This window comes from Colius striatus, chromosome 1, assembly GCF_028858725.1.
Source record: "Colius striatus isolate bColStr4 chromosome 1, bColStr4.1.hap1, whole genome shotgun sequence".
Classification (NCBI taxonomy): Eukaryota; Metazoa; Chordata; class Aves; order Coliiformes; family Coliidae; genus Colius; species Colius striatus.
In genome coordinates, this window is record NC_084759.1 from 27,677,303 (window position 1) to 27,698,524 (window position 21,222).

Genomic DNA, 21,222 nt, shown 5'->3' on the forward strand with positions numbered 1-21,222 from the left:
AATGAAGAGGAGCCTTACAACTGGTGCAAAGCTGCAGGCTCCTCAGCAAGACTGTGCTACTTACGCTCTCCTATGACATCCAACAGGTAAGTTTTGTGTTCAGAGTCACACTAATGAGCTCATTGCTTGTCAGCAGTATGAGACTACACAAAATGGAGTATCATTTGGCCTTGCTGGCCTTGCTCATTTTCATGGCAAGTCTGCAAATGCTGAAAGCTTTACACACAAAATCACGTGAAGGAAAGATGAATAGTGCTATAATAACTGTCTTTAACTTAAATACTTTATTTGCTTGCTTGGATTGTGTTTGGTTTGGGTTTTTTGATTCTGTGTTTTTTTCCGTAGTTCTCATTTTCCAGATTTTCCTCTATTTCTTTACATTGTCCTTTGGAAGACTGGTAGAACTATGATGCCCAAGCCCTAGGTTTTGTTTGGCCCCCGACTATTGAACACCAGCGAGGATGTGCAACAGTACTGTCAGGAGAACCATAGCAATACCCATGTGTATGTGACAGAAAGCTAGAATAGCCTACTCTCCAAAAGAAGCTGCTAATCATTTTGATTTTCCTCTTTAAATAACTGCTGGTGAGTCAGACATGACATGGCTCTCATAATCTTCACAGATAATTAAGCAATTCATACCTTCTGTCTGTGGGTAGATGCTGCTGTCAAAACTCAGACCCATTCTGGAAGTGGCTGAAGCGCTTTCTTTGGAGGAAAAAAAACCCTCAAAACACCTCTTGTTTTCTTCCACCTTTGATTAAACACCAAGGCTGTGTCATAGGGAAATTTGCTTGTGTGGGCCATTGCTTTTGAAGCTGATAAGACAGCTTGTTGCACGACTCTGTACACATTCTTTCACTTCACTGAAAGGAATGCAAGAGATGTGCAGAGCAAGAAGCTTTTGATTTTTGTTACTGTAAGTAGACAAAATACAACTTTGTTGGTTCTGATGTCACACTGACAATCAAGTGCTTCACACCTCACCAGCATGAAAGTGGCTTTGGTACCTGTAGCATGGGCTCAGGTGTCTCAAAGACTCTGTAAGAAGTCAGGCCCTTGCTGACACCTGCCCCACTGTCAGAGTGAACATGGAGAGCACTTGTGCCCTGCACAGGTTATCATTTACATATGCTAACAGGATATTTTGAGTAATACGTGTGTGTCGTGGTTTGGCCCAGCTAGCACAACAGCACCACGACAGTTTCTTGCTCGATGCCCCCATTCACCCCCACCCTCGTTAAGATGGCGGAGGACCCAGTGAAATGGGAGTAAAAAGATAAGCAAGATTGTTGTGGATTGAGACAAGGGCAGGGAGGGCTCACTGCCAATTATGGTTCTGGGCAAAACAGACTCCAGTACTCGACTTAGAGAGGAAAGTAGGAAAGTTTATTCTACAAGAAACAGAACGGAATAAAAGCAAAAAGGGAGTAGGATGATGAGAAAATTACAACCAGCACTTTAAGATCTCCCTCCCCCATCCCTCCTTTCTTCCCGGGCCCAGCTCACTGCTCCCGATATCTCTACCTCCTCCCCCCGCAACAGCTCAGGGGGGCAGGGAGTGGGGGATGTGGTCAGTCTCTCACAGATGGGCTTTGCCGCTTCTGTCTTCTCAGATGAGGATGACTCCTGGCATTCTTCCCCTGCTCCAACACGGGGTTCCTCCCCCGGAACACAGTCCTTAACAAACTTCTCTGGTGTGGGTTGTTCCCAGCAGCTGTGGCTTCTGCCGATACAGGTTCCCTCACACGGGACACAGTCCTTGGTGAATATCTCTGGCGTGGATTCTTCACCGCGGTTGCAGTTTCTGCAGTTGCAAGGTCCCTCTCTTGGGACAAGGCCTCTTCTGGGCATAAGTTTAATGAGCTGCTTTGTCGTGGGTTCCTCCCCACAGTTGCAGTTGTGGATATTGGGTCCCTTCCTCGGGACAGGGCCTGCTCCGGCCATAGTGATAAAGGGCCCCTCCTTCGGGACAAGGCCTCTTCCGGCCAAAATCACTGTCCCTGGCTCGGGGCCTTTAATGAAGTGAATTGCTGCCCCTGGTCCGGGGTCAGCTTTAGCAAAATGAGTCTTTGCCCCTGATGCGGGCTCATTATCAAAATGAGTCTCTCCCGCTGATGTGGGGTCTTTAAAGAAATGAAAATAAATCTCAGCTTCACCAGTTCTCTCCATAGAATGCAGGGGAGTCTCTGCTACAGTACATCTCCTCCCTTTCATCACTGACCTTGGAGTCCGCATGGTTGTTTCTCTCACCGTTCCTACTCCTTGCACCACCACCAGCCAGAAGAAGAGAAAAAGGGGCAGAAGAAAGAAAGAAGATGGAGGAAGACACCTCCCCTTCCGGCTTCTTCTTAAAAAGTGATCGTGGAGGCGTCTAATTGGCTCAGCCCCAGAAGTGAGCCTTTTCTGAGCTGGGGAGAGTTGTGAGCAACTTCTTGCAGGAGCCATCTTTGCAGCCCCTTCCCCCTTACCAGAAAAGGCTGTCATGTCAAACCATGACATTCCACCCCTCGCCTTCACGAATTGCTTTTTAAGGAGGTGTTAAAAATCCACCCCTCGTCCCTTCACCAAAGGTAGAACCACTTAAAACCTCAATAGTCAGCAGTACAGTTCATGTTTTGCCCGTTACCACTCCCAATTAGTATCCTTGTCTCAAATTTAATCTGTAATGCTCCAAGTCCCACAGACTCGGGGCCCCACGTTGGGCGCCAATAATGTCGTGGTTTGGCCCAGCTAGCACAACAGCACCACGACAGTTTCTTGCTCGATGCCCCCATTCACCCCCACCCTCGTTAAGATGGCGGAGGACCCAGTGAAATGGGAGTAAAAAGATAAGCAAGATTGTTGTGGATTGAGACAAGGGCAGGGAGGGCTCACTGCCAATTATGGTTCTGGGCAAAACAGACTCCAGTACTCGACTTAGAGAGGAAAGTAGGAAAGTTTATTCTACAAGAAACAGAACGGAATAAAAGCAAAAAGGGAGTAGGATGATGAGAAAATTACAACCAGCACTTTAAGATCTCCCTCCCCCATCCCTCCTTTCTTCCCGGGCCCAGCTCACTGCTCCCGATATCTCTACCTCCTCCCCCCGCAACAGCTCAGGGGGGCAGGGAGTGGGGGATGTGGTCAGTCTCTCACAGATGGGCTTTGCCGCTTCTGTCTTCTCAGATGAGGATGACTCCTGGCATTCTTCCCCTGCTCCAACACGGGGTTCCTCCCCCGGAACACAGTCCTTAACAAACTTCTCTGGTGTGGGTTGTTCCCAGCAGCTGTGGCTTCTGCCGATACAGGTTCCCTCACACGGGACACAGTCCTTGGTGAATATCTCTGGCGTGGATTCTTCACCGCGGTTGCAGTTTCTGCAGTTGCAAGGTCCCTCTCTTGGGACAAGGCCTCTTCTGGGCATAAGTTTAATGAGCTGCTTTGTCGTGGGTTCCTCCCCACAGTTGCAGTTGTGGATATTGGGTCCCTTCCTCGGGACAGGGCCTGCTCCGGCCATAGTGATAAAGGGCCCCTCCTTCGGGACAAGGCCTCTTCCGGCCAAAATCACTGTCCCTGGCTCGGGGCCTTTAATGAAGTGAATTGCTGCCCCTGGTCCGGGGTCAGCTTTAGCAAAATGAGTCTTTGCCCCTGATGCGGGCTCATTATCAAAATGAGTCTCTCCCGCTGATGTGGGGTCTTTAAAGAAATGAAAATAAATCTCAGCTTCACCAGTTCTCTCCATAGAATGCAGGGGAGTCTCTGCTACAGTACATCTCCTCCCTTTCATCACTGACCTTGGAGTCCGCATGGTTGTTTCTCTCACCGTTCCTACTCCTTGCACCACCACCAGCCAGAAGAAGAGAAAAAGGGGCAGAAGAAAGAAAGAAGATGGAGGAAGACACCTCCCCTTCCGGCTTCTTCTTAAAAAGTGATCGTGGAGGCGTCTAATTGGCTCAGCCCCAGAAGTGAGCCTTTTCTGAGCTGGGGAGAGTTGTGAGCAACTTCTTGCAGGAGCCATCTTTGCAGCCCCTTCCCCCTTACCAGAAAAGGCTGTCATGTCAAACCATGACAGTGTGGTGTCATAATTTTCCTGAACTTTTCTGGTTTTGCATGAACAGTGTTGTCCCAAATATCTGCATCATCAAGGAGCCCTGCAAGTGCCTTGGGACATCTAGACTCTGAGAGAGCAACAGGAAACTTGTGCTAGGATTGAAACACACTGCAGTACCAAAGCAGACATTTTAAAAGAGATGCAGGCTCTGCAACATAAGGACATAAATTAAAATGGGGGAAAAAATACGGTCAGACTCACAGAATCCTCTCTTAGAGGTGAAAAACAGTCTTTGTCTGCCTCTTCCCTCCAGTGTAACAGGATGATTTCTTTCATAACTACACCATCCAAACCACTTTTTAGATTCATGGCTCATTTCCATTATTTTAGCAAAGGTGTGTCTCAGCCTGCATGTAATATTTGAAATAGAGGAGACCTCTAGCACTTTCCATGTTGGCTAGTCCATAACCACATAGAATAGTGGAAGAACAACTCCTCAGTTTCATGAAAAGGGAGGAAAAAATGAATACAGTTAAGAAAACGCAGATGCAACCCAAATATTGGGAAGATTTTTCCAATTGCTGGATGTTGCAGATGGTGGAAGAGTTGCTCCAGAAAATATTGGTTCACTCTTCATCTTTTCACATGCTGAACTCATCTGAAGAGAGCAACAGCACACAGTAGAATTAATCAAGGAATCAAACAGTTTTTGATAGAAAATCTCATAGACCATTTCTAGGTATTTCTTCCCCTACCTTTTTTTTTTTTCTTTCTTTTTAATGAGAAAAGCAGCTATGTTAAAAACATCATGGGGAGTAATTCTGAACTGGCAGAAAGATGGGATAGATGATTGAATAGATTCTTTCCATCTCCATGTTTTGTGATCTCTGAACTCACCTTTGGGAAACTTTTCTCATTTCAGACTGCGTTTCATTTGCTCAGGGTTGTCTGAAGAAGGTGACATATTTAACCCAAGCAACATTAACACTACCACTGTGCTTTGGCTTTAAAAGTGAGTAAGGTGTTTCAGCACTAAGAAACTTTGTCGCAGAGTGACTTTTCTCTGACTTGTTTTTTTCCTGGACGCTCTCTCCTCCCATAATATTTTCTGCTGGTGCTCAAGAAGAGTGTGGGCAGCAGGTCGAGGGAGGTTCTCCTCCCCCTCTACTCTGCCCTGGTGAGGTCTCATCTGGAGTCCTGTGTCCAGTTCCGGGCTCCTCGGCTCAAGGGGGACAGGGAACTTCTGGAGAGAGTCCAATGCAGTGCCACCAAGATGGTCAGGGGACTGGAACATCTTCTTTATGAGGAAAGGCTGCAGGAACTGGGCCTGTTTAGTCTGGAGAAGAGGGATCACATCAATATTTACAAATGTCCAAATGATTGATGTCAGGAGACTGGGGCATCACTTGTTTCTGTAGTATATAGTAACAGGACAAGGGGTAATGGAAATAAGCTGGAACACAAAATTTAAACATAAGGAAAACCTATTTTACTGTGACGGTGAGGGAGCCCTGGCACAGGCTGCCCAGGGAGAGTGTCGAGTTTTCTTCTCTGGAGGTTTTCAAAACCCACCTGGACACCTTCCTGTGTGACTTGATCTAGGTGAACCTGCTTTAGCAGGGGGCTTGGACTAGAAGATCTCTAAAGGTCCCTTCCAATCCCTACCATTGTGTGATTCTGTGATTCTGTTCTTCACATTGCAGGACAGAGCTACTACAGTTACCTGGACATGCTGGAGACCCAACCCACTCTTCAGGCAGCCTGTTTGCTGCTCCAAGTCCTCAGTGACATCCTTTTGCTTCCTGTCCCGTTTCTCACAGGCAGAAAGCTCATAGAAGGTACATCATTGAGATATGGTGTCCAGTACAATTTCTAAGGATAAGCGCATCTTTCTGTCCCCCAGTGGACAGTCCCCTTGCCAAAGACTGTCGAACTGCTTGGAAGCCCTGAGAAGTCCTGCAGCTCCATGCTGCTGCAAACACCAGATTAGTGCTCAGTGAGCGTGGCTGTGTCCTCAGCCAGTAATCCCTCTTAATGGGGCTCATTATAATGCAGGGTAACTGGGTGGCAGGCATCCAAGTCATTCTTTTTAACACATGGGATCTAATGACTCACAACAGCGTTTCTACAGAGAGCAAACAGCAAATTAGTAGACAGCCCTCAAAGCGTGAAAGGTGTGGAGGAGGAGACTGGTGTCCCTAAAAGCAGCCTGACACATTTGATCAGACATCTGGGAAAGAGGGGCAAGAATGGCTTGTAGGAGTGATAGTCTGGGGACCTGTTGCAATGTCCTCAGCCTTGTGGAAGGCTCAGGGAGGTGCTCAGTCATGGAATGACCAGTTTTCCTCTGGGTTCACTCCCATGCAAGCCATTTGTGTCACAGCACACCAACATTGCTTCATCTGGGTTCGTTTCTACTGGACGCCTGGTTTTTCTCAAAGCAACTGCATTTGTAGCCAAAAGCCTGGGACCCAGAACAATGTCTAACTTGGTTTACAGCTCAGACGCTCTAAAGAGGAAGTAAGGTGAGTATCAGTTCAGGAAAAAATAATAACCTGCAAAAAAGTGGCAGAAAGGACATTCACTCATTTCAGCTAGAACAGTTTGACATCACATGGTGCTAAGAGAACAACATCAGCCTGAGACTCTTGTGATCTACAGCTTTTCTTATTAAACCTTCCACATTAGAGACAGTGCAAATTAATGGAAATGAGAGCATGTAACATACAATTCTTCGGTGTGTAAAACTGACTTCTGGTGCCAAGAAACTATTAAAATTTGGGAAAAAAAATCAGAAAAGTCTCATTGCTTTTATGTTTGTATTCAAATTGGAGCTTTGTGGCTCAGGGAAGTGACACACTGACTTTTTGCTTGCGTTCTCTTCATCTCCTGCTTGGCCACAGGCAAGTGAGTGCATGTGAGCTCCGTGGTCCTCCCCACATGCTGACACACGGAGACTCCAGTGATCAGGAGCCTATGCTGGTCTTGCCACAGATTTCCTGTGCGGTCTTGGATAGGAAGGTGTCTGTGTGCCTCAGTTTTTCCATCTGTAAAATAAGAATGATGTTACAGTGCTTCACCGGCACAGCTAAACTTCTGCTTAAAAAGCAGGCTGTGACCTTTGAATGAATGGTGGCGAGGAAGGAGCTGTTTGCTTTATTTGTAAGTATCGTTTGGTGTGACATAAATAATTTTTTGTTGTATTGTACACATTCTGTTTATTTTGTGCAAGTGAATGCAGTCCCAATGAAAGCAAGAGACCGAGCACTTCGCTTTCCCACATAACTCAACAAGCATTCCCAAGTCCTGATCTCTAACACCTCTGTTGTTGCAGTGCTGGGCCCCTCTTGAGCAGAAACTGCCGATTGTGCCAAATTCTCTGGTGTTTTGCAATGTGGGCTAACATGTGCCGGGGTTTGGATGAGACCAATAGACTAATAATCACTTGAGGCCTGTGGCAACACTGGAGCTGGAGAGCACAGAAGTGAAAGGTCAGTTTATCCCTTCCCAGAGCCACACAGCTCCTGTTTGAAAACAAATAAAAATGTCATGTGGCTGTTATGATTTTTTAAATTTCAATAGCTTTATTGCATTTCTCCTTCCAGAAAGTGACTTTACACCAAAAGGAAAGCCAGATACTATTACTTTTGTACATTTGTGTTGTTCCTTACTTGAAAGGTTTGCTTGGAATACAAAGAGGAGCTGTATCCCTATGCCTTCTCTCATTTTTCTGATTTTGTGTCTCTATGTGTGTAGTATTAACCAATATTTAGATGGCTTTCTGGAACAAAGTTGATTTCCAACCCCTACCATTCTATGATTCTATGAATATGACCATATGCTTTGAAAAATTAACGTCTGAATAGACACTGACAGGTGATTAAGTTACCACAGCCTAATGAGTGTCTCTAGTGAATGGTTAAAGTGAGCACTTAACTTGGGTGGGCTGGAAACATGCGCACAATCAATTACTATGGTAGATGATGAATAAATTGTTAAACCACAATGAATTGACAGTTTGCCATGTCCATGCCCTGAAGGACATGATGGTATCCCCTTTCTGCTTCCAAAGGGTGGTCTCAGCTGCTTTTCTAGGTTCCTTCTGGAGTCAACCAGAGAGGCAGGCACTCACAAGGGGGAAGATAGTCCCACTTACTTTGTGCCTCTCTTTTGGAATGGTAGAAATTAAAATCTGATGGCTAAAGTTGGTGAGATGAATTCCCCACAGAATACATGCAATGGTATTATTTTCTTGAAGAAGAGTAGCCATTTAATACTAGGTCTCCATATCTGGCTTACCTGTGGTTAAGCCAAAATCAAGAGGAGGAGATAGAATAACTCTAAACCTCGGTAACTACCTGTAGCAATGAAGACAATGAACAACTGTCTGCTGCTACTGACTAAAAGAAAGTCAAGAATGATCCCATGTGGCCCCTCACCTTAGAGTTCAACAATAATCTCAAATTTCTTCCCAAACAGCTGTAAAAAAAGCTGTACAACCCGGAATCTTATCCACTGTTGTTCGTCTAGCAAGAGACACAAATTAGGGAATCCTGGCAAGCTGATAATATCTGACGAGGAGGTGGGTACTGAAGAATTACTGGATTTATCAGAACCATCTTCAGTACCTCTTGTTAAGTAAATACCTTTCTCCAAGCTACAACAGATATCCCTCATAGAATATATAACCTAAACTACCTCTGCATCAATACTCTTCTGTTTATTGGGTGTATCAATAGCTTATAAATCAGCAATCTAGATCATCATAGCATCAAAACTTGACTTCAGTATTCTTGGATGGCACCAATATGCAGCATATTGACCTAAAGGCACCTTATTGACCTAAAGTGAACTTATTCACTTTATCCTCACATACAATTTGCCTTTAAATACCCCAAATTTGTTCCAGAAAACAAGTACAGACATGAGAGCTAAAATGATATGCAACACACCAGTCCTTTCATGAGACACTTGTAGAAGGATTTCTGAGTAAGTTTATACATTCTGTCACCAAGCCCTACCTGTACCTAAGATGACATATTTATCTTTTGTCATGGAAACCTGGATTCTCATATCAATTCCTACCACAAATGTCATAGTCATTACCATGACATCTAGCTATAAACTCAGTGCTGCCTTCCAAACCCTTGTCCAAGACCTGGTATCAAGCTCACTGAAATTGATGCAATGAAATTGATGCAAAATTCAAAGCAAAATTCAATGGCAGACATTTAAGAAGATGCTATATGGGATGTGTTGTATGGCCTTGCCTTATCATTGGCAGCATAGCATGAAAAGGGTATCTCAATCTGTGTCAAGGTGTACAGATCAAATCCCAGAAATAGTGATTAGCAAAGGAGGGTGAATCTCCACAAGCATGAGTCATATAGTCACCAAAAGCATTGAATACTGCTGAGATGTTTATGAAAAATATGAAAATAGACTCTGATGAGATTACTCACATTTTTCATCTCTACTTGAACCAGAAAGATTGGGAACAAAAAAAAGTTTTGCGTTACTCACTGGAACTTCTGCTACAGGTCTTCATTAAAATGAGAAATGCTAAGATGGATAAGAAGGAAAAAGTGCTGTTGTTCAGCATCTGTGAAACTTCTAATTTATTTGACTGAGATCAGGATTGGAAGTTAACCCTTGTATCAGAAGCCAACCTACTACATATGGTCTGCCTGACTGACATTGTTCTTATTTTTGGTGGTTAGCGTCTTTCATTGAAACAATTACAGAGCTGCTGAAGTTATTGTTACCCTGGGTATAATAGCTCACCATTACAGTAGTTGCATTCTTATTGAAATGAAGTTTTGACCTGACAGAATTTATAATGAGCCATATTTGAGCAGCTACAGCCCCCGGTCTCTTCAGTCACACCTTACAGAGTGAGGACAGAGGAGGAGAGCTCCATGATGGTGACCAAAGAGCTGGACAGGGAGCCAGACTGACAGAGTCCCCTACACTCCATCATCACCAAACCTCAACAAAAGTTTACAGTCCACAAGCAAGCAATCCCTTTCCTACTCAGCATAGCATATTTACATATTGTAAATAATTTGATGGATTAGTATTTTGCTGCACAACCTGGATATACACTCTACTGTATGCATGATAGGTGTAATGGCCTAATTGGAAGAGGGGATCCATGTTTCCCCTTCTTTCTGGACATAAATTGCTCTAAAAGTTTAAGAAAAGACGTTAAAAATGGAAGGAAGGAAGGAAGGAAGGAAAGGAAGGAAAGGAAGGAAGGAAGGAAGGAAGGAAGGAAGGAAGGAAGGAAGGAAGGGAGGGAAGGAAGGAAGGGAGGGAAGGGAGGGAGGAAGGAAAAGTTCTTTACTGAAGAAAGTAAAGCAAACAGATAGGCATGGGCTTATCAATGTGGGAGGAGGAAAAGGAAGAGAGAACAGGAAGGAAGGAGAAGAGAGCACCTGGAAAGAAGAAGTGGCATTTATCTGCTGAGACAAAGGCTGTTTTTTTCCACAGATGAAATTAGTCACTATCTTCAACCATTTTTGTCTTGAACAAAATGAAGTAGCAAAAAAGCCACAGAATTTCTCCAGAAGCAACCTTAATGGAAACTGAGGTGAAATCTCTGTGGGCTCAAATGTCCTTCAAAGATGTTAAGAAGGGGAAGGAAGAATCAGCAATCCAGTATGCTGAAGTAGAGGTGCACCTGAGAGTTTACACAGCCACAGTCATGACCACGGAGGAAAGCCTGGAACAAGCAGTCGTGAATAGAGCTCAGATCTGGTATCAGGTCATGTATCACGAGTTAAAAGTGCCCATTATCAAAACCTCATTACTTGTTTGCTAGAATTGTACTCATAGACATTTTAAAATGGAAAATAGGTGTCTCTGCTACGTACTCTTTTCCACACTTGTCCAGGTAGAAAGTTCCTCTGCCCCAAAGCTCTCTTCAGAGATACTCAGGGTAGCTCAAAGTATCACTACAGTGTGACTACACTAGTGTGTCATCTATGAGCTGCTTCAATTTTTGTCCACTTTGATTGATCTGTGTAAAAATTCAGTATGGTGCTGTTACTGAAACTACCCTTTCTTATTTTGTCCCTACAAAAACTGCCACTAACGTACCAAGTCAGTGATAGAACAAACCAGTTCTCAGCTACTGTTGGAAACCAGTTATTAGACATGAGCAGTAGTTCGGGTAAAATTGAAACAAATTATTTACAAAAATGCTAAACATAATTTTAATACACATGAACACCTTAATGATTTCAAAGATTCTAGTATACATTACACTGTGTTGTCTACGCTGTTCCCCATCCTCGTGATGGTTGACACATCTATATGTACTATTTTGATCTTCTATCACTATAGTCTCTCATATTTAATGTTATTTTTATTCTACTTATCAAAGTTACCTTTGCAGAAAGCTTAATAAACCCCAACATTTCAGTACCACTGAAATTACTGAAAATATGTTCACGAGCTGTATCTCATTAAGGGCAAATATAAAAACAAAATGGAATTTTTTTTAGTGCAAGCAGATTTTGACTTCCAAATGAACGAGGAAAGGTTTGAAGATCTTTAAGAAGTAAAATATCTCTAGGTCTTCCAATCTCCTTACTTAAAAAAGGCTTATCAGATAAGCCTTAAAGTTTCCAAAAATATTCCTATTTGCCAAGAGACCACACATGAAGTTTCAGGTGGGAAAAAATTTGGCTTAAAAAAGAAGAAAAAAATATAGGGTCTTAGAATAAAAATCAACATGGAACTGCTACTGTAGTTCCATTATAAAGACTCATAAAAAAACATTTCCAGTTGCTCTCCAGTAGGTCTGATTTCCATAAGTAAAGCCCCACTTTATTTCTTCCACAGTTCCTTATAGGTCTTTAAGGAGCTATGAAAACTCTCTTGCCAACGGGGAATTTCTTGCAGAAATAAAGTATTTAGGAAACATTTTTTTATAGATCTGGAAACATATTAATGATTAAAGGCCTTATCCTTCAGAGTTGAGTGCAGTTTCCATTGGCTTCTCTGGGAATGACAGATGCTGGGCACCTTTTCATCTTAGATATAATATCTGCATACTTCAACTCTGCGATTGCATCAGGTTTGTGAAAACCCTTATGACACAGGGCAGGTCCCTATATTCAAACCGGGAGTTTCAAATTCATGGTTCCATTCCTTAAGATCTTGAGACAGGCTTAAAATTCATGAGCTTTTTCAGGTTTTATGTGATTTGTGAATTTAATTTTTTTTAAGTAATTTTTTTGCCCTTTAAGTTTTCTCCACAGGAATCTGGGATGGAAATTTTCACTTTTGTTTAGAATAGAGTAAGATTTTTTTTGCTGTTGCCTATCTCCTGCAGCTGGAGCTAAAGAGAGAAACGAAACATCACACGATTTGGTATTTGACTACAGGAGATGTCCATGGTGAGGCTAACTCATCCTCCTTTTTGCAGGTCTGTCACTGTGCTTCTGCCTGTCCCAGCACAGCCCCCGGTGCCGCCTGTGCTTTCTCAGCATTTAGCTGGGGACACGGGATCAGAGCAGAAAAAAAAAAAAATCAGTGGGAGGCAGAGCTGCAGCTGCTGGAGAAGCTTATTTTATCTGTCAGCAACTGTACATGAACCCTCTCCACTGCAGGATAAAATCTGACAGAGGCATAAGTCCTGACAGAGAAAGTTTTACGTACATTAAAGTCCCCATCAACCTGTCAATGCATAAACGGCCATATGCAATGTAAGTGATGATTAAAAGTGATCCAAAAGAAAGCATTTAAAAACCAAATGAACCTACTCACTGCACCAGATCTACACCAAAGCTTCTTGATAAGTTAAACCCTTTTTAAGTCTCAGAGATCAGCAACAAAAGGTCTGACTGCCAAAAGGCATTTTAGACATTCAACAGATTTCCTATTAAAGTGTAAGATAAGAAACCATCAAAATGTACATAAAAAAGACCCCAGTCAACTGTGTACAATTTCTCGAGGAATCGAGGAAAGCATGTCCTGTTTGTGGGATTTCTTCCAATGCCTTCTCCCTCTCCTTCAGCTTTTGTACTTTTGTGTTTGCGGCAAAAACGGTTTACAGCTGGAACGGCTACATTCAGCCTGCAGCCCAATGGCAGCTCCTTCTCTTGGAAGGATATTTCTTATTCCTGCTGCCTTTAATTGCCTGGTTAATCTGTGTAACCAACAACTGTAATCCATGTAATCCCATGGCCTTTTCACTTATCTTCTATTGATGAGGCAGGTATTTATTATGCTGCTTGTTGTGTTGTTCTTCCTTTCAAGCAGGCTGTCAGCTCTTCACACATGAGGATTTCCTACCAGATGCTACATGTTTGCACAGAGCCGGCACAACGAAGCTGCCTGCTGGAAGATTCCAAATACCCCTGAAGCCACCCTAGTGATTTGCTGAGGTTCATTTGCCTATTTATGTCATTAAAGCTGGCAGATGGCAAGTGAATGAGGAGAAAAGTAATATTTTCTTTACAAAGAAACAGAGTAGAAAACCAGATATAGTGAGGAACTAGTCTCCATCTTTTTCATAGTGTCCTCTGACCTTTGGGTAGTCTCCTTCTGGGGAAATACCAGAAATAAGCTATAATTTTTCAGAGATTAAAATAATTTTCTGCATTCTCTAAGGCAATGACAATTAAGTCAGTGCCTTATATTTCCCTAGAACCTTTCCATCAATGCAAGATGATGACTTAATTGTGTCGCTCAAATTGCATTGTAATTGTAAGGCAAAATTGATTTACCTGTATTTCTATACCACTGAGGTCAACAGATGTTGACTCCAGCGGTGTGTCCATATGAGTGTATGTTCTAGACCTATACACGGAATAAATGGCTGTGGATATTTGTCAGACTGCTGCTAGGAGTGGCCTCATATTTTTTGGATAAGCTTCAGATAAAAATCTAAACATCTGGATACTTATAAAAATCATCCAGAGCTCCTGGATCTCGATGCTTCTCTCTCATTCATTTGGACGGGTACGTGAAATCGTCAGTGGGCACAGAAGTGCTGTAATGCAAGGGATAATCAGCCAATGGACAGAAATAGGAATCAGATGTCTTTCAAATAAAACTTGCCTCTCCACCAGCAATCCTCTAGCGAATCTCCCACACCTGTGAATGTGGGGGTTATACTGCTGTTACTGCCATTCAGAACTCTTTTAATGCTAGACGTATTTTTAAAAGACAGCTCTCGCAGCTTATAAAGCAAGATTTTGGCTTTGGCTAATGAAAAGCATTAATGTACTGTGGGAGGTGGAGAGAGAGGAAGATTATAATTAAATCTCTGCACTCCTCTCCTGTCTCTAAGGGCTCGGATAAGAAACAGTTCTGCTGGGCAGCTGAATTTGAGCTAAGTAAGATAGCTGGGGGAGGGAGCCTTCGTGGTGGTTTCATATTGGCTTGCACATGTGGTAGGGCCAGGGAACATTTCTGATGAAAATAAAATTGTTCTGGGCTTGATCCAGCTGAAAATACTGACAGCCTGCCGGGCCCTGCAACTTCCATAAGTTTACAGATCCTGGCTCCTTAGAAGGAAGCTTGGCCCAGCTGCCGTGGAAGGCCCAGCAAGCAAAACAATAGTTTTATGCCTGAAGGTTGCACATTCAATTGGGAGAGGCAGAAGAACTTGTGCCAACATGCTGCCTCTCTCCCAGTGCTGCCAAGGTTGGGCTCCTTCTTGTATCTTCAGACCTGCTGACCCACATCCTGCAAATGCAGCCAAGAAGTTGCTTGAGAGCCCAAAGTTGGAGGCAGTTGCTCCTCTGCTCATTAAAAAGGTCTGGTGGGTCTTGATATCTCACAGGCTGGTGGTGAAAACCAGTAATGGCCTCCTATAGGATGAACGTGATTCACCCCTTGTGCCTCTGTGGTTGTTTATGCTGTCAGCCTCTCTTGAGTTTGATTTGGCCTTGAAGAGCAAATGTTTTGTTGAAATTATTTATGATTTAGGTTAATCTATATAATGCCCTTTATGTATATCACAGGCATGTCTTTGTAAAAAGTAAGTTTGAAACAATAGAGGTGTCACATGCCAAAAACCGTGCAACTATTGAAAACAGAATACTAAAAGACTCTAAACAATATTTTAAAACTTCTGAGGGTGGAGGAAGGTGTTGGATTCCATGGCTTGGGATTGCCAAGAGATGTGTTTTATGCACTCAGCCCGAGACTGGAGACTGAGCCTATGACGGACTGTGCTGGTTTTGGCTGGGATAGAGTTAATTTGCTTCACAGTAGCTACTATGGGGCTGTGTTTTGGATTTGGGCTGGAAACAGTATTGATAACACAGGGATGTTTTCATCATTGCTGAGCAGTGCTCACAGAGAGTCAAGGTCTTTTCTGCTTCTCACTTCACCCTAGCGGTGAGTGGGCTGGGGGTGCACAGGAAGCTGGTAGGGGACATGGCTGGGATGGCTGACCCCAACTGACCCAAGGGATACCCCATACCATAGGATGTCATGCTCAGCATAGAATACTGGAGAAAGAAGAAGGAAAAGGGGGACATTCAAAGTTACAGTGTTTGTCTTCCCAAGTCGCTGTTACGCGTGATGGAGCCCCGCTGTGCTGGGGATGGCTGAACACCTGCCTGCCCATGGGAAGTGAGGAAGTGGGGAATGAATTCCTTGTTTTGCTTTCCTTGCATGTGCAGCTTTTGCTTTATCTATTAAACTCTTTTTATCTCAACCCACTGGTTTCCTCAGCTTTGCTCTGACAATTCTCTCCCCCATCCCAATGAGGGGAAAGTGAGCAAGTGACAGCATGCTGCTTGGTTGCCAGCTGGGGTTAAACCACAATGTGGACAATGAAAAGTAAACTCATAAGCTTGATCAGCTGTTGGAGACATGAGCAACAAAAATACTTTAAACTCAGTGCTGTACAAGTAATTCCTGCAGCTGCCTGGATTAGAGAGTCAGCTCTGCATTCTCTCAGCTTTTTTCATCTCATCACCCTAAAATCACCAGTGGACTAGAACTTCTCACATCATGCCAAGATGTCCTGTTCCAGGAGTAGAAATAGGGGCAATATGAGCAGAGCTGGTTCACCTTTCTGCCACACAAGCAAGTCCAGATCCAAAGTGTTCTCTAAACTTCTTTGGAAAGGAATAAAGTTCCTACCAACACACAACCATGATATTGACCGATATTGATTGGGAAATGAACTCTTAGAAAGTAGTGTAGGGAAAAGTGACCTGGGGTCCCAGTGAACAGCAGGATGACCATGAGCCAGCAATGTGCCCTTGTGGCCAAGAGGACTAGTGGCATCCTGGGGTGTATTAGAAGGGCTGTGGGCAGTAGGTCAAGAGAGGTTCTCCTCCCCCTCTACTCTGCCCTCGTGAGACCACATCTGGGATATTGTGTCCAGTTTTCGGCCCCTCAATTCAAGAGGGACAGGGAGCTGCTGGAGGGAGTTCAGCACAGGGCCACAAAGACGATGAAAGGAGTGGAGCATCTCCCTTATGATGAAAGGCTGAGGGAGCTGGGGCTCTTTAGCTTGGAGGAGACAGAAGGCTGATCTCATTAATGTTTACAAATACATAAAGGGTGGGTGTCAGGAGGATGGAACCAGGCTGTTCTCAGTGATGTCCAACGATAGGACAAGCGGCAACAGGTACAAGCTGGAACATAAGAGGTTTCAAAGAAACACAAGGAAAAACTTCTTCACTGTGATCTCTCTGTCCTTATCTCGACTCACAAACTGCTCATTATATTTCTCTCTCTCCTGTCCAGTTCAGGAGAGGGAGTGATATGACTTGGTGGACATCTGGCTAAATCACCACAATATGGAATATAATGAAAGTGAAAACTGATGTCGAAGTAACACCGGACTGTTAGTTAGAGTCTCAAATCTCTTTAATTGTGGATTAAACCCTTGTACCCATGGCCATTTCATATGATTTAAACCAGGAGCAATTAATCCCTGTCCAAAAGAGTACTTAAACACACAACTATCTGAAGATCTGTGCTGGAATCACTGTGAAGACTGACACCCTGAGATGCTACCCACACACTCTCACACTGGACCAAAGCCTGCATTTTCCCTTTTCTGAACCAGAACGGCACTTTTTCCTGTGACCGTGGAGTTAACTTGAAAATTCGCCCCCACACAGACAGCCTGCCACACTTTTTTTCTGCTCCAGTGAAGCTTACTGAAATATTTCAGCTGCGGTTGCAGAGGAGGCCTGATTCTGTACTTGGGAAGTCACTGAGCATTTTGCTCTTGGTTTCAGTGGATTCACAATCAGGCCTCAGCGGGTTCTGGAAATGTAAAAAGGATATGTGTGGCCTGTGTTTTCAGAGGTTCTCAGCATCTTGGACTAATAGATCAGTCTCCTTTTAAAAGCATAGATTTGAAGAGTATGTAAAGCCCATTTACATATGTACATACATACAAATACTCCATACATGCATACACATATATTATTACTATTTTGCTGAAGTTGTGAAAACATGTTATATGATCAAAGCTTGAGTCAATATTATTTTAACAATGGAAATCTCTTCTTTCCTCTGCAGCTGTCTTTGCTGAACCAAGCCAAGACAGCATTTTCATCAGAAATATATGTAGATAAGTGCTTCAAATGACACGAAACCCTGTTAAGCAGAGAGGGACTTTAACTCTCACACCAATGTAGCTTCTGTTCAAGATAAAAGACATCCCTTTGGCCTTACAGAATCACTTCTGCAGAAGACATAACAGACCTGTCAGAACTTGTGCTCCTCAGTGGGATTTATATCTCTATAAGTGAGCCCATTTGAGATGAAGATGCATAGGTACATTCACAATGGGATTTATCTCTCCCTAAGTGCAACATGTGGATGTAACTACATTACATATAAAAATGTAATAATTTTTGCCTGTGAACATGCAATAAAACAATTAGACTTCATTTTATAGGAAGTGTCATGGTTTAGCAAGGAGCTTGGTAACAGGGACAGCGGGTTGCAGTGCAGACTCTGTAAAGAGTTCTTGGACTTTCCTCCATCTCTTGGGTTCAGATCCACCTCCAGCCCAGGTGGGCCAATCTGGCACCTCTGCCATCACTATTTAGGGATGGGAATTTGAAGTGCTTGGGAGGAGGTGTAAGAATGGTACAAGATGGAGGCGACCACACGGACCCCACAGTCAGAGAAGGAGGAAGGAAGGAGCAGCACCAGACCAGAGACTCCTCTGCAAACTGTGGTGAGAACGCAGACTGTAGCCCTACAACCCATGCAGGGCCATGGCAGGACTAAGAGCCACCAGCAGCTCCGTGTGAGTGCACTCAGACGGGCGAGGGACTGTGCGGGGAGACGGCCATGGCCCAGGCCGTGCTGGAGAGCCTGCAGGCTGCAGAGCAGCCCCACACGAGAGGCAGAGAGGAGCTGCAGCTTTTGGGATAAATGCATGTTGGAGCAGCCCGGGCAGGGCTGCTGTGTGTGTGAGGTACCCCACAGACTTGCAGGGAGGGCTGGTGCAGAGCCCATTTGCACTGAGGAGAGACAAGCGGTAGAAGCCATCAGGAATAGTCTGACTGAAACCCCATTCCCTGCCCCCCTGAGCCATTCAGTAGGGGATGAGATAAAGACACTGAGATTGGGGCTCTGAGCCCAGGAAGAGAGGAGGGGTGGGGAGAAGGTGGTCTTATAGGGCTGGTTGTACTCTTCATCGTTGTATCACTCTGTGTTGTTTTGTGTTTGTTATGTTTTGGGGTTTTATGGTTATGCTTTAGTTGGTGTTGGATTAAATTGTTTTCTTCCCCAAGATGCTTGGGGATGCTTGAGTAGCTTGGTCTGTTTTGTCCTGGACCATAAGCAGCAATTAAGCCCTCTCTGCCCTTTAGCAATTCTCAGGTCCTCGGTACTTGAGGCCAGTCATGGTCTTTTGTCCCTTAATCAGCCTAAACCACAACAGGAGAATATTTGTGCATAATCTTATTCTCACATTATAACATGTTTCAAATTTAGTATAAATGCTCTCACTTCAAAGTGATAGTCTGCATAGCAAGATGATTCATAGGATAAGACGAGCACTTTGGTCTTGCAAATATAATCTGAAAACAGACTTGAGCTCTCCAAAGAAATGCAGTGGATGGATTCAGACCCAGGTCTCACTGGTTTGCACATCACTCCCCAAGATCTTGGCAGCATCTCTTGGGAAAGACTCAGGATCAAGATCCCAAGGCTCCATGGCTCCCATGATGCCACCTTGCAGTTTGGACCATAATGTATAGAAGTTATGTAGAATGTGTTCCTCTTGTAGAAAGGGCACATCCACGACAGATCTTTGACTTACTGTCTAGAGAACAGATGGCTAATTCTATCAAGTGCTATGGGAAGGCTCCCATACAACTGCCGTTATTTTGCCACAGTGTCTACTGCTATGCATCTCACTGGGAAGCAATGTGATGATCCTGAGAAGGCTCTGGGAGTCCCTCTGCCTTGAGTCAGGGCAGCCAGCAGTATTTCAGAACAAATAAAAGCTGCCACATGATGGAGTCAGGACTGTTTGTAAAAGGTTGCAAGCTGAGTGCAGCAAGACAGGGCTGTGACATGAGCAGGGAGGGAGAATGCGAAAAAGCAGGGGAACAGTGAAACAGCGTGGACACCACGTGCCTTGTGTAAGTCCTGAGTAGAAGGATACATCTTCACACAGAGAAAGAAGTTGTTAATGTCTCAACGTCTCAGGCAGCCTCTGGGAGTGGGCATGGCAGCTCTTGCTGTACATATGTATAGAAATGCATGTCACAGAATTGATGACAGACTTCTATGGAGGAGCAAAAGGGGTTGCTTTTTCCATCTTAAAAATAATTTCCTTATTGTTATGATGGTATACAACGACACCGTTCTCTCAGTATTTAGGTATTGAATTCCCCCTTTTTTTAGAGGAGACTTAAACTTGAATGACCTGTGGTCCCACCATCTATGTACTGAGCCTTCTTTGTTATTTGTACTTTTCAGAGAGATTATGCTCCCATGATTTATATAAAGAGTCTGCCTTCTTAGAGGGGATTTCATGTGACCTCATGATCCCATTATTTAAGTACTAAGATCCTCCTTGTTAGAGGTTACTTTAACCACCATTTACACACTCAGCTCCACAGAATAGAGCTTTCCCCACCAGTGTCAATAAAATTAGCTTTTGTTTGAGTGCTCTTCCTCTCTGCAATTAAATCACACTTGAGAGGTAACACTATTATTTTTTTCTAGCATGCTCTCAGGCCAGCTGTCTACTCCCATGTCAGTGGCATGTTAAGCAAGGCTCAAAACGAAAAGGGCATATGACTATGAGTTGTGCAGCTTTGTCTGTGAATCTCACCAGTCAGCACAAGAGCAAAAGGGGATAAGAATGGACACAGAACAGTGATGACATCCTAAACAACTGCAATGAGTTGCTTAGATACTACATGCTTAGGCAAAAACCAAAATCATCACCACTGAAAGCCAGTATGAAGAAAATGACATTTGAAATTAGTGTGTCTTTCTCATACCTTGTTTTTTTATCTTAAGCCTTTCACATTTGTGAACTATATGTGCTTTGTGTGCTGTTACGCTAGTAGTGTAAAATAAAAAGCTGTGGTTCAAGGTGTCCAGGCAAATGATGTTTAATATACCTTTTATATAGAATAAACACTAGGATAGTTTTAATTATCTCAGGAGTCAGGTTCTTGCAGACTTCAGAGATCAGAAAGAAAAGGCAGAAAAATCATAGTGAGAAAGAAAGTTTTTTAGAAGACATTTACTGCATGGAGCAAAGTACTTAAATTCCACAAAACAGAAAGGGAAGGTAACTAGGAATAAAATAGTGACAATATATAAGATGTGGCAGGAAAAAGATCATGTAGACACAATGTGGAAAAGCAATAAGGAAAATAAAGATGTAAGGAAATAAATTGGTCTATTAAATATCTGTTTTTCCTTTGTAGTACTGTACAGATCATAAAAGAAAAAAAGGCCCATGACTGCTACAGGAATTTCAGTGTTTAGAGATTGAAAAATTGCTCATAAATACATAGCCAGTAGTGTTTGAAATAAATCGTTCCATGAGACACATCACAAGCAGCAAAAGGAGGCACATGTTGTTCACCCGAGTATTACAGAGCAATTTACCTACAGAGACTATTAAAAATCACCTGCTCCATGGGAAGATAAATCTGAGGTGACCTTTGCCATAGTGACTTTATATTTAAGAGATGCTTAAGAGATTTGAATGTATC

At 43.5% G+C, this 21,222-nt stretch overlaps 1 long non-coding RNA gene across 1 annotated transcript; it reads left to right on the forward strand.

Moving 5' to 3' along the window:
• On the forward strand, positions 1 to 5,802 carry LOC133628051 (uncharacterized). Its single transcript, XR_009820497.1, has 3 exons — positions 1 to 86; positions 4,956 to 5,045; positions 5,737 to 5,802. It is a non-coding gene; the product is annotated as an uncharacterized LOC133628051 (long non-coding RNA).
• Positions 5,803 to 21,222: the final 15,420 nt, after the last annotated feature.